This window comes from Colius striatus, chromosome 8 (assembly GCF_028858725.1).
Source record: "Colius striatus isolate bColStr4 chromosome 8, bColStr4.1.hap1, whole genome shotgun sequence".
NCBI lineage: Eukaryota > Metazoa > Chordata > Aves > Coliiformes > Coliidae > Colius > Colius striatus.
The window spans coordinates 32072003-32085317 of NC_084766.1; positions in this window are offsets into that span (position 1 = coordinate 32072003).

Below are 13315 nucleotides of genomic sequence, written 5' to 3' on the forward strand. Positions count from 1 at the left end.
TGGGGGTCAGTTGTTCATCCCTGTGAGTCTCACTGTGCATTTGACCTCACACAGCCCACCAACACCAGCAGTATGCCATGATGCTGCCTGCCTGCCCGCTGCACCACTCTCACCCTGAGTGCTGTTTCGTGTAGGCAAAGGGCTAAGTACTAAACTCTGAATCATCCCAGGCTGCAAAACAGAGAAAAGATGTCAGAGCAAGAGATCAGGCTGTTCTGCAGTGTAAGCCACCTAAAGGAGATGCACAGAAATCCAGTTAATATACCTAAAAAATAAAATAGTAATCCTGCTTTTGCATTCCTGAGTTGAAATCCTGTGGAGGAGTTCACACAGAACAACTTTAATCTTAAATATGTTACATTTCAAGTGAAGAAGCTGAAGAGACAATGTCTCTTTCTTTGGTTGTTCTCATATAAGGTCTCAATGCCAAGGTGTTGACACTGAGGGGCTGTGCTGGTTCTAAGTGCTGCTGAAAATTGACAAGACACCGTATTTAAACCATTCAGTGAGAGATCTCATATGTAATGCCAAAGGCTACAGGCACTGACAAAGGTTTGGTTGCTGGGTGGTGTACATGAACATACCTCTCAAGAAGGCTGTCCTCAATTAGAGACACAGAACCATTTTAAAAAAACCTAAACAATAATTGACTAATTTTTGAATGCTTTCTACAAGCAAACAACCCTGTGTATTTATACACAAATGCATGGGAATGAAAACACTTTACTTACTGTAGAAGGTTTCAGACTAATTGCGAAGCAGGTCTAGTGTCACACACGTGATAAGGATTGGTTTGGTTTTGTTTATACAGTATTACCAAAGATATAGAGGTATAGACTAAGAATTCAGTGGCAAGTTTCTGGCTAAAGTCAAACTTTGGGATTGTTTCAGTGGTTATGCTGCTACTGATTTTGAGTACCATAAGAGAAAAAAAACCCCACCAAACAGCAGCAACAAAACAAGAACTTATTGTCAATTGGTTGGGAAATTATCACCTTAACACCTTGAGGTAGCTTTAAAGACTCAGACAGGGATCCAGAAATACAACATGAAGCATTACCCAAATCTGAAGTTTATTCCCACAGTCTTACCTTATCTCTATGCTTAAGGATGCAACCTTTGCTATGTGATCACATAATTGCTTTCCCTGTGAGACTCCTTACTGCTTCCACTGCCATTAGTAATAGTAGCTTTGCCCATCTTGTTGCAGAAGCTGAAAGATGTACGACTCGATGCTAGAGCCTGTTAGAGGTAGTTAAAGCCACATTCTGTTAAAGACAGTATATATTGATTTTTGAAGTTAGGATTACTGTTTGTATTATCTAAGAGCCTTTATATAATTGGTTAACAATTTGATTCCATTTTCCACACTGAATATAGATTGGCTTTTTTTGCTGGACTGTGGAAAGTTGAGGTCTAATTTTAGGCCTGGGTTTATGACACAAGGTAAAAAGTTTTCCTCTTGGTGGTAAGCAGTTGTGTGTGTGAAGCAAAACTGAGACCTTTGAGTGAATCAGTTTTTACAATTATTCTCACACTTTTCAAAGAAAGTATGACAGCTTGAGACATCACAGGGAGGATGTGAAAGCACCATTCCTCACTGCTTACAGAAAACCTATCCTGTTTCATAACAACTTAAGAAGAAATACCAGAAGGGAGTTCATTTCTACAAGAGCTGCTCGAGTCTAAGTATGGTGCCAAGATGCCTTGGTGTGGAAAAGCTACATTTCAGCACTGAAGCCACAGCTTCAGCAAAGCAGGTGACTCCTGTGTGGTATGATAGGAAAAAGTCCTGCTTTCTGCTGCTGGCTACCCTGCAAAAGTACTCTCTAAAAGAGTGTTCTTGAAGAGTAGAGCATGTACTCTCCTGTATGTTTTGATCTTCATTTTCTGTTTGGGTTTTCCAATACTTACATGAGATGCCCTCAAATTTAATACTCAGGTAGATTGCCTTCCCAAAGTCTTTGGCTTTGAACAATACAGGAAGGGTAGCCAGAACCATGCCATGACCACATTCCCTCTTATTTTTTAAGTAGCTCATGTCTGGATCAGAACTTTATAGCAAAACTACCATGGCAGTAAATCCCTGTTGTAGAAGTCTGCACAGCTCAGTAATATTACTGAAACTGCTCTGATGTCTGCTGGGAAGAAAATACCACAGCCCCTGTGTGACTTGGCTTCCTGGGGCTTTCATTTCTGAAGCATCCAGTTCGAGAAAAGCCTTAAAGACTGTGACTTTCAGAAAAAGCTGAGTGGTTATCAACCCAAAGTCAGCTAAGGCCTCTAGGTGGTATTATAAGACAAACACAAAATAACAACCCATTTGAGGATAGTAAGTTAGGCCTCAGCTTTGTAAAGGAAATATTTGAGTCTGAGTGCTCTAAACAAAAGCTCTAATCTGGAGATTACTTCTCTGGAGCAGGAATTTGCAGCAGCAGGTATGGGAGGACGGATGGGGAAGAAGGAACACACAGAGGGTGCATTAACCTCGCTATTAGCCCAGGCTGCTGCATTCACATCTCACAACAGGATTACAAGTCTGAGCAATTCCATCCCCTCCAAAGAGGGGAAGATACGGGAACACTTTGTTCTCTGCTGTCACAAAATCAGGATACCTGTGCCTATGACACTTTTCATGAGACTGCCAAGGCAGGAGAGTCATTCCTATGGTTTGTAGGATACCACCACCTCAAAGATGCTTACAGACTAGATGCTGGAATAGGTATAGCATGACTTTGTAGCAAAATATCATGCCAACACTTCTATCCTGGCTCTGGGGTCCCACACCAGATGAGACAACCTACAACCACACCAGCTTTTGAAGAAACCATTCTCCCTTCCGCCAAACACCTACACCTCTGAGCCACTTTGGAGGCAGCAGCAGAGCCAAGAACAGGCAGTCTTTATTGAACAGCAGATTTCTTTGGAACAAATGCTTGGCAAAAGGGAAAAAAAATACATTTTTACTTCCTACAGTGCCTCAAGAATTATGTCTGTTTAACTAGCATGTGCTTATTAAGCTGGTAAAGAAGGCATTCTGGTGTGGTTAGTCAAAAACACAGACAACTGTGTATTGAGTGGGACATGGTCCAGCTTGCCTAGCTTGACTGAACAGCCTGTTCTGCTGTGTCATAAATGGCATTTGACTTTTAGAAAAGAAACAGCTGTATTGTATGGAAGTTAGGGCAGATCTTCTGACCTTGACCAAACAGGTTGGCAGGCAGAACATGGAAATGAAGGTGGATTATGGAGGTGAGAATCGCTGCCTGTCTGGGGATTGCTGGCACTGCAGGTCTATGAGATCTCCTCCAGTTCTGGCTCTGGCATAAACACCACAGTTAGTAATGAGTCTCAAGCCCATTTGGGTCTGATAAAGTCCTTGGCATGCAGCAACAGTGATTTAGTCTCTATTCTTACTCTTTCTGCCGAAGAACAACAGACTACAGTCAAAAACCACTCTGTATAAATAAGTGGTGGGTGGAACAATTCAATTTACCAATGCTGACAAATGTTAATACCCTTTTGTCTCTTTCTAGACGCTGTTTACGTCAGCAAATAAACCTTAACTTAATCTGAGCTGTCGAGCTAAAGATCAACAGCTTGAATTTCAATCTCTTGTCTTAAACTGTCTCACCAGAATACATTCCCACACATCCAGAGATGCAAAAAGCCAGCTACACTTTCAGTAAATACATGTATATATGTTCTAGCTCTACTGCTTTTAATGCTCTACTGTCTTTGTCTCTAATCTGGGCAGTAAATATCTCAGCAATGCTTTTGAAATGTGTCTTAGCCTTGAGTTCCAGGTTAAAAACCAACTGTCTTTTGTCAAACATCAGAAAAGCATCCTCCCATTAAGAACATAGGAGTAAAATATCTTCAAAATACCCAGTGCTTTCCAGTTCCCTGATGTCTAGGATGAAGCCAGTTGCCTCAGTGGCACTACATCAAGTTCAAGGTGTCTACAGGTGGTCAAGTAGTACAATTTGAACTGAAATGTATGAAGGAGGGAAGAGGGATAATATCAAACAAACAACAAGCCAGATGACATCACGGTAGGAATGAGAGTTCAACTAGGTGGGTGATATTTAAGCACAAGGAAAATAAATAAATAAATCGGCCTTCTGGTGTGTACTTTGTCTCCCCCTGCCTTTCTTCTTTCTTTTACCTCCTTAGCACATTGTAAATATTGCACTGATCAAGAGTTTTCCAGGTCCCTTTCGGTTCACTCAGCTCACGATACCAACCACCCATCCTTTGGGGCCAGGACAAGGATTCTCCACATGGAATTGCTCAGGGTTGGATTCTGTTTATTTGCATTTCAGTGGCACCTGATCAGCTCTAGATGAACCCTGTGTTCATCATCCTAGCTGCCATACAAACTCCTGGAGGCAGTATACCAGTTAAATCTCTCCACTCCCGTTGCTGCCACCTCCCAAAAATTCAGCTTCAATAAGTAATGCAAACAGAGATTCATAGAAAGGAAGCACTACCAGTGTTGTCATCAGACTCAGTTGCTGTTTTTCTGTCTCCCTTTGCCTACCAGCAGCCCTTGGGCTTAAAGTTTTTGTCCTTGCTTTGGCACATTCAGCATGAGGAATTCAGCACCCTCATAAGGGTGCATCTGCTTTTAACTATGAAGGAATTCTATAAAGCATTGTTGTCATTGCTACAAGAGAGGAGAGCTATCAGCACAAATCATACAGATGAATGGAAAGAAGATTTTCAGGATTAATAGGACTGAAATATTTCTGACAGATCAGTTAAAAGATGCATTAAGGCAGAACATAACACCCATCAAGCTCAAGAATTGCTTTTCTTTCCTTGACTTTTACCCATTGGAGCAAATCCTGAACCACCAAATCAGCCTGTTGACATACCAGAGCAGGGATAACTGAAAAACACTAGGAAAAATACATGGTAAAAGCTCTAATAACACTCTATATCTTAACTCAACATTACTAATATTTGCAACAGTCATTCTTCATATGATTGCTCAGTATTCTGGGCACTCAGGAACATTCATTTTAGGTTATTCTTACTTAAGGGACAAGTGCACCTCTATTGACATAAACTTGGAGAGCTATATCCTGGCAATAAAAGTCATCTCTCCCTTCCTCAAAATTGAATCAAGAAAGATGACTGCAACAGAGGGTGCTGATGCAGTGTTTAAGGGAAGAGAAGAGTAGTGGACACCTTAGAAGAGCCACCAAGAAGTCAGAAATCTCCTTGCTAAGTCACTAGCAGTGGTGCAGTTGTTCCCACCTGCTGGCAATTGCATGTCTCCAGAGCTATCAGTGTCCATTCCATGAGCTGCACAGCTGTGTGAAGAGTCTAGAGCAACACAGGAAAGGCTTTTGGGACTGGTGGAGTCTTGCTGAACTAGAGTCAAGCCAATGGTCCAATGCATTAAAATAAGGGCAATTTCTGTACCAAGGCCCTACCAAGCAGGGATATCTGAGTGTGAGACCTTCTTACCCAGGCACAAGGAGTGACCCAAAACTGCCTTAACTGAGAGAATTCCAACTTAGCAGGAGTCTCTAGCAGGGACACTACAGCACTTCATCCTCCCCTTGCTCATTGACAGACCACACAGAGATGGTCAAGGTGCCAATACTTCATCTTCCCTAAATAACATCACTTATCCTGTGCAACTGGGTTTACTTTTATGTCATTAAGGAATCCCTGGTCACTTACAAATATAGAGACTGCATTGATCAATGCTTCAGCCAATATTACCTGCATATAGTTCAAAGTTAACTGCATGACTGATTCATATGGAAGGAGGATGGCCTATTATCCATCCTGGGAATAAATATAGGTGCTGCATAAACACACTCAGCTGCCAAATAAAAACTGGATTATAGCTTTATTCTTATATAAAACACCAAGTCTCTCCCATAATGGTAAACAGGAACAATATTTAAAGGACCTAAAGTACATGATGAGCGGTCTCAACCATTTTACAAAAGCAAATGTAATAATAGAGGAAGAGAGGGGTCTTATAAAAATATTATAATGAAAATGGCATTCAGAAATCCATTAGCAAGTGACTGTGCTTCATCACAGCACTGGGAAGGTATTTTAAATGTAAGCAAAGATCTTTGCTTTTAAAATCCTTAATGAAGATGTAAAGTACTAAAAGCCACTGGGAAGTCTTAAAAAATGCAAACAAGACCATGCAAAGCTAACACCTTGGTTCATAATGGATTACAGGTTGATACTGTTGTTCTTGCCTACATTATTGCAGTCTATCATTACCTGAGTGAATGATACTACAAAGCTCACCTACATTTTTTTTCCATGGCCTCCTTATTTCTAATGAGATTTCCTTCATTTATTGATCTCCCTGATGGGTACTATAGCAATGTATAAAAAAAGGACCATTTATATAAACTGCCTTTTATTAAGATAAATAAGATGCATTCAAGTGAAAGCTCAGAACACTAAGAAAAGACAAAACAGACATTGAAAAAAAGGTAAGGAGAGTACTTGCAAAGGACTAGCTTTTGAAACTTAGCTTAAAGTCCATACTTTTGGCAGAAAATGCAGTGTAATCTGCACATTGCAAAACTCCTGACTATTTTTAATGAGAAAGTTAGGATTTACTAGATGCAGAAGCTCCCAGCTGGGCAAAGAGATTTTGCAGCAGTTTATAAGAGCAGAACATCAATTAAAACAACTCATTCAGTAGCACATTACTTACTCTGCCACATCAAAGAAGAGAAAATGCCCTGGAAGTTGAAAAGTCCTGTAGTTTATCTTATGCCAAGAAATGAAGTGAGGAAAACCAAGCTGATGCCTCATATTTGTTAGCACAAACCACAAATGTTTCCTGCAGCAAGACTAAATGTCATGCCTGGGCTAGTAATGCTGAGCATCTCTCCTCAATAAACTCTCTCTCCTATCTCACTGCTGTTCTTGAACCTGCATTTGTGCTGCAGGTCCTGCTCAATCCCCATTTCTCATTCAGGAAGGTGTACTGAGGAGCATCATGGAAGATCAGGGTGTCCAATTGCTGAACAGCAAGGCACATCCCTCCACATGTGCAAGCATTTTGGCATATGGTGAGTATTTCTCATCACTGGTCTGCACATGAAATATATCTCTTAGTGAGAGTCTTGTATCATCATTTACTTCCTGATGCAAGGGCACTGTCTCAGCTCCTCTGGATGTTGTCTTTTCTTATTTGCAGACATGCTCAGCCTGCAATACATACACTGTTGAACATGTAGACAAAAGTAGCCATACACCTAATAACTGAACTGCTTGTCTAGGATTGAACTCCAGCACCTTTCTAACGGGAACTAAAATCCCTGAAAATACTCCGTTGTAAAACAGTCCTTAAGGTCTCACCTTTGGCTGTCATTTCACCAGAAGCCTAAAATAACCCTGGACTCCTGGGTCACTCCTTCTCCAGGCAGCATCTACCTCTGTTTTGCACTTTCTGAGTAGGTATGCAAGTAGCATAGCCTTCTTATACCTGCTTTGCAGTGCAGAATAGGTTAATGTTCAACCCAAGATTGAAGCAACCTGGCTTTGAGCTCTCAATTATCTTAGACACAACCAAGTACATTTTGCTAAGGTGAAAGAAGCTGATGTAAGAGCACACAGCTGCATAAGAGATGAGTAATCACTCATTTCACTTCCTATGCCTAATGGAAAAGGAAAGTCAATCTTTCTTTCAGCCTAACAAAGTTGATGAATTATGGGATTAAAGAGGTGGATCTTATATTTGAATAAAAGAATGCAGCAGGCATTCAGGGTTGTGAAACTACTGCTTATGCACTCCACAGCTTAATGAATAGCATAACAATATAGAGACATTGATTTTATAAGTTAACACCATGATTTCATACACAGTAGCCATTATAAAGCAATGCATTGTTTGGGTTTTTCTGTCAATGCCCATCAGTAACCAGTTGTTTGCTGTCTCCCTGTGCAAGAGGGGAGTTGACAGGAGGCTTACCTCAGCCAGTCATAAGACTTATTTTTTAATATGCTTGATAAGAGGCCTCAAGTGTACTACTTGAGCCTTGTGAATGTCAGCACCCATTTCTTTGGGGATCTGAATTACTGCAGTGAGTTTTTAATCTCTCCAAGCTTCAGTTTAGGTTGACAAGCCAGATACTGAAGTCAGGATTGGAGGACAAACCTTTTTTCTTCCACTCCAAAGCTCTTTGCACACAGCCACCTCTAGCACGACCTTTGGCTTCTCAGGGAACTTGAGCTGACAGAACATGCAGAACGTGCTGTTCAGCTTCACACATCATCTCACAGAATACCTCTCAAACTTTTAGCAAGCCCCCTTTTAGGGACAGATAGGCACTTCTCCAACTTACTGTTTGCAAGGCTACTCAGATGCTAAACTGGAGTTTGGAGAGTGTCTACCTACCTATTCATAGCATCAACATTGCCATATAAATTTTTCTCCTTCAGGGCTCTTTTCCCTGCATACTTGAAAAGGTAATAGTTTCCCCCTTTTTCATGTTCATTTTTATAGGATGAGCAACCAAAGCTCTGTTAGTCTCTCTGAATCAAGTGAGTTTCCAGCCTTTTGTTCACTTGCTTTACTGCCCTTATCCCTCATGTTACACAATTAGTTACTTTCTTAACAAAGATACTTGCTGTGCTACTTGTTGTACTACATATACACGGTGACTGGCATGGCTAGTAAGCTCTGAGCATCACCTGCTCAAGCTTAAATACCTATGTTTTGCTAGGATCACTATGACACAAAGCACAGGCTCCATTCTATGCCTGTGCTTAGGACCTACACTCAGTTGAGAGAGTCCATCCAGTTTTCCAAACCAAGGCAACCCTTATGATTTAAGTACTCCTTTCCAGTACTCACACATCAGGTACCCTGCAGCTTACTTCTGTGAGGATTAACAGAAGTCAATAACAGAAATTTCCTAAAGGGTTTTTAGGCTAAAACTGCTTATTTGAAATAATACAGAGTATAAATGACTAAAGTACAAGAAGCCAGCCCAATAGTTAATATCAAAAACTTAAATCAAGGTACACTCACCAGGGAAGCAAGGTTAGGCAGAAAGCAGCCTGACAGCCAGACTCACAGGGTATAAACCAGAGCCACATTCAAATCAAACCAAGGTGAACCACACAAAAGCATTTCCTCTCTGTGGGGCTGCTTTAAATAGAGCTACAGCTCTCAGCAGGGTAACTGCAGGTGTCCTTAGGAGCCACTAATCACTTGGTGGCCTCAGCTGGGACAGCTCAGCTTCCAGCCCAGGAGCCTGATGCTCCCCAGTTGAGGAACATAACCATCTGAGAACAGCATGGCTCTCCTCCCACTTCCCAATATTATTCTTTGTCTTTTCCCTCAGTTTCTCTGTCTCACATTACTCCTTCTTTTTCTTTTCTCCCCCTTTTTCAGATGTTTTCCACTCTTTTCACAACGTACACAAGATTAAGATTATTTGGGATACAGTGACCTGCTTTTCTAAGTCAGGTTAGTTACTTGTTGATGGCTTCTAATGGTAACCACGCCAGAAGGTGTTACAAAGGCTATATCTATATTGATAAATAAAACCTGCCCAGGGAGAAATCACCATCCCTAAGGTCAACAGGCTCAATCTGGCTTGTATCCTTGCATCTCAGGGCTTGTTCCTTTTGATAGAGGTGGCTCTCAATAAGCAAGGTGGGCAGAGTTCTAAGCAGCACGGTCAATGGAAGGCCCAGGTTCCCAGCCTGCTCCTTCCCTTCTTTTATTTAACCATTCAGATGTACTCAAAACCACCAGTTCCCCTCTTCTTGACAAACCAGGAGTACCTCCTCTGCTTTCTGTTGCTACTTGTCTTGTGAGACTGTCCAAGTCCACAGCGGTGCAGCAGCAAATTCACCTGGGAGCCCATCATCACCTTTCCCACACTCCTTTCACCCATGGTGGTCATCCTGAATTCTTGACCTCCCCGTGACGGGGTGACACACACATGATGGAAGGTCTGTCATTTTGCTTCTGTCACAGACAATTATTGATTGTTGTACTGCTATATGGTTAGAACAGGGACAAATTTTTCCTTGTTAGAAATAGGAGGGAAGGAGCTGCTTCCTCTACCCCTACTGCTCTTCATTTTTAATCAGTTTTAAGAGATCTCTCCATTTAGGAAATTCCCACAACAAGCCATGTGCTGTGGTAGGTGAGACACCTTTGAATATATAGAGAAGAAAGATAGCCCTGTTACCCCAGCTATCACTCAGCCCTCCCTGCACTGGGATTTTAGGCACTCAGTGTCATTTTGCTGACATAGGTTTTCCAAGTAGCTCTGCCTGATGACTTGGGGCCAGGAGTGAGAGAGAAAGCAGCATTGCCCTGCAAAGCCAAGAAGGGTGCTGGAGGGACAAAGAGGTAGGAAAGGAAGGCAAAGCTGATGCTGAGTATGCGAGTCTGGACATGAATGTTTGGAATCCTGTCTTCATGGGGACTTATAAAGTTGCCATGTATTCGGGTCTAATGAGGTAGTTGCTTATTTCTCATAGGTCACAAGCATATCAGACCCAATTCTTTCCTGAACTGGGTCATGTAAAGTCCCATTATTTAGTGGAAGTTGTGCGTCTCTGTGAGGAGAGTGGCTGTGTGGTGAGACAAAGACTTGCCATGCTCTGAATGGGAAATATGTTAAGAAAATAAATATTCAAAGAATGCAAAACTTGTGCAGAGTAACAGAGTGAGTGAGAGTGTGTGTGTGTGTGTGTGTGTGTGTGCAGATGTACACAGCATCTGTGGGCGTATGTACCCATTGATCCTCTCTGATGCATTTGCTGCTTTAAGCTATATTTGCCAAACCCCAATCCTGATCCTTCTCTCTTCTTTGAACAGCTCATATTCTTTCTCTCTTAGTTTGCAGCTGACTTATGGTGGCAGGGAGGATTCACTGTTCCAAAGCATCTTTATTTATATGGTTTACTGTATTTCACATCAAGCTGCCTACTCTTGCGGGCACTGGTAGAATCAGAGCCACGTCTTTCTGCCTCTCTAGAACCAGGGAATTAGGATTTCCACATAAGATCTCAGGGCCAAAAGACTTTTAGCCATGCTGGTTATCAGAGGAGATATTCTGGCTTGTGGCTGCTGAAGCTCTGGTCTGGTATTACTGGGTCAGCAAAGGAGTTTGATGTTGCACCCTCAATGGACCCTTTTTATTCTTTTTTATCTTTTTCTGTGAGAAAATGAAGCTTTGAAACTGCTCAAATGTTGTTGGACTTGTCTCATTGTGTGTAATTTTGAAGCATTTGTTCCAGGCACACTACAATTTTTGCCATTTAGTGATTACCTTTAAATTCTGCAAAGCCTTTTCTCATGTGTCCTTGTGCAGCGCTTTGGGAGATTGTCTGATGTGAAAGGCACTATTACACATTGAACTGATTATTGTTGTTTGTTGCTGTTAACACAGACAAGAAACCCTCCTGGCAGGGAAACAACTTCTTTGCTAATAAGGATTCATAATTTGTATCTCAGCAAAAGATGTAAACATATATTATCATTAAATAGGCTGTAATTTTAATTGCCTATAAATGTTATTAATTCTGATTGTGATTATTCAATAGGTAATAAAGATAAAGGCTGTCAAAATTAATTAAGTACATATTCATTAAATTCAAGGTAGCTTCAGTTTCTTTATTGCACAAATACAATTAACACTTAATCTGAATCTCAGTAAGTTACATAATCATGTGACTCAAAATAAAGGGAGGATACAACCTTGGCCTTTTACTTTTTACATGGGAAAACATTAATGATGCTGACATTGGAGACAATTAGACAGTGTCGGCCAATTGTTTTTAGTCAGCTTTCTCTCACATCTGTGGTGTCTACAAGCAAGAAGGGCCATTGTTTCTGCAGGCCTCCGTCGCGCTTTGGCTCTTTGTGCGAACCGTCAATCTCTTGCTGAATATCAAAGCTGTGAGGAAATTAGAACAGACCAGCTCTACTGCACCACACTAAAGCTTAGCAGGGTGCATCCACTATGCTACTAATTAGGCAGTGGCCAACAAAATAACCTGTCAATGTGTGCTTGCCATTTCCCACACACCTGCATTTCATACACTAATAAGCGTACAGCCAGGGAGAGAAAGGGATAACTGCTGAAGTGTGAAAAATGAACAAAATATAACAATGTTTCTCTCCCCACCTATACTACTGCCAATTACCATTTAACATTAGGTAGAATCAACATGTCGGAAGAAATACAATACAGTATCTGAAACTAAAGAGGGGGTAGGAAGGGGCAAAGCCACACATAGCGACTGTATTAATGTTTGCTGCAGAACGCCGCACTAAGTGGAATCTCTCCTTATTTGTATAAACCAGGAGGTTGAAAATGATCGTGATTAGGGTTTTTCTAGTCACGTCAGCCTGGAGAGAAATCCATATTTCAGTTCCTTACCAAAAATACACAGATAGGCACCGTAGCAAACGAAATCCGGTGCTCTCCTTGCAGACCACGTCCTCACGTGTACCAGTGTGGCCAAGCAGACACAGAACTTCTCGTCTCCTTCTTATTTACTTTCAGCCAGTTGGTTGCAAGCATCTCAGAAACTTTTGTTCGCCATCCTTCCACCTTATAATTCCTTCATTTCAAATCATATCAATCAGGACACCAGTACCAGCTTGCCTGGGGGACTTATTACATCCGTACTGTTATTTCTCATCATGAATCTTTTCCCAATCAAACACGTGGATAGAAAACTTCCAGAAGTGACTTTGCAGCCCGAGTGATAAAAGTACACAAACCTGCCCTGTTATTACTATTATGAAAGGAGGGGGGAGGAATGCTTATGCAGTGATTATGAATATTGTGTTTGGAAAGGGCTCATCCTCAAAACACAGAGATCAGTCTCATTACAACGGCTGTAACCCGGCATCGCTGCAAACTCCCACAACTCGCACTCACAAGCCTCTGGAAATTGCTAGGTTTCGTAGAATAGTAATTCACACACCATATATTTCTTTCCCCTTTCCCTTTGCTTTAATGCCTGATCAGATTGCAAGAGTGATGATTTAGAAGTGATATGCGCTGAAAACAAAGCAGAGCAGAAGTAAAGATATTAAGTCAGGTGCGAAATAGCTGGGGCCAGGCTGCTGAGGCCGTTACCTCCACTGAGGGCCGTGCCTCAGCTGAATCCAACGCTTCAGACTCGGAGTTCTTTAGTTTTTTTTCCCTCTTTGCATGAACCCAAGGAGTATAAATTCAAATTTACTCATATGAAACACAGTGATTCCCTTGTAGGACTCTCTCCCTCTTCTGTCTTAAGGCACTTAATACTTAATACCTTCTCTTTTTTGCTTTTTTTC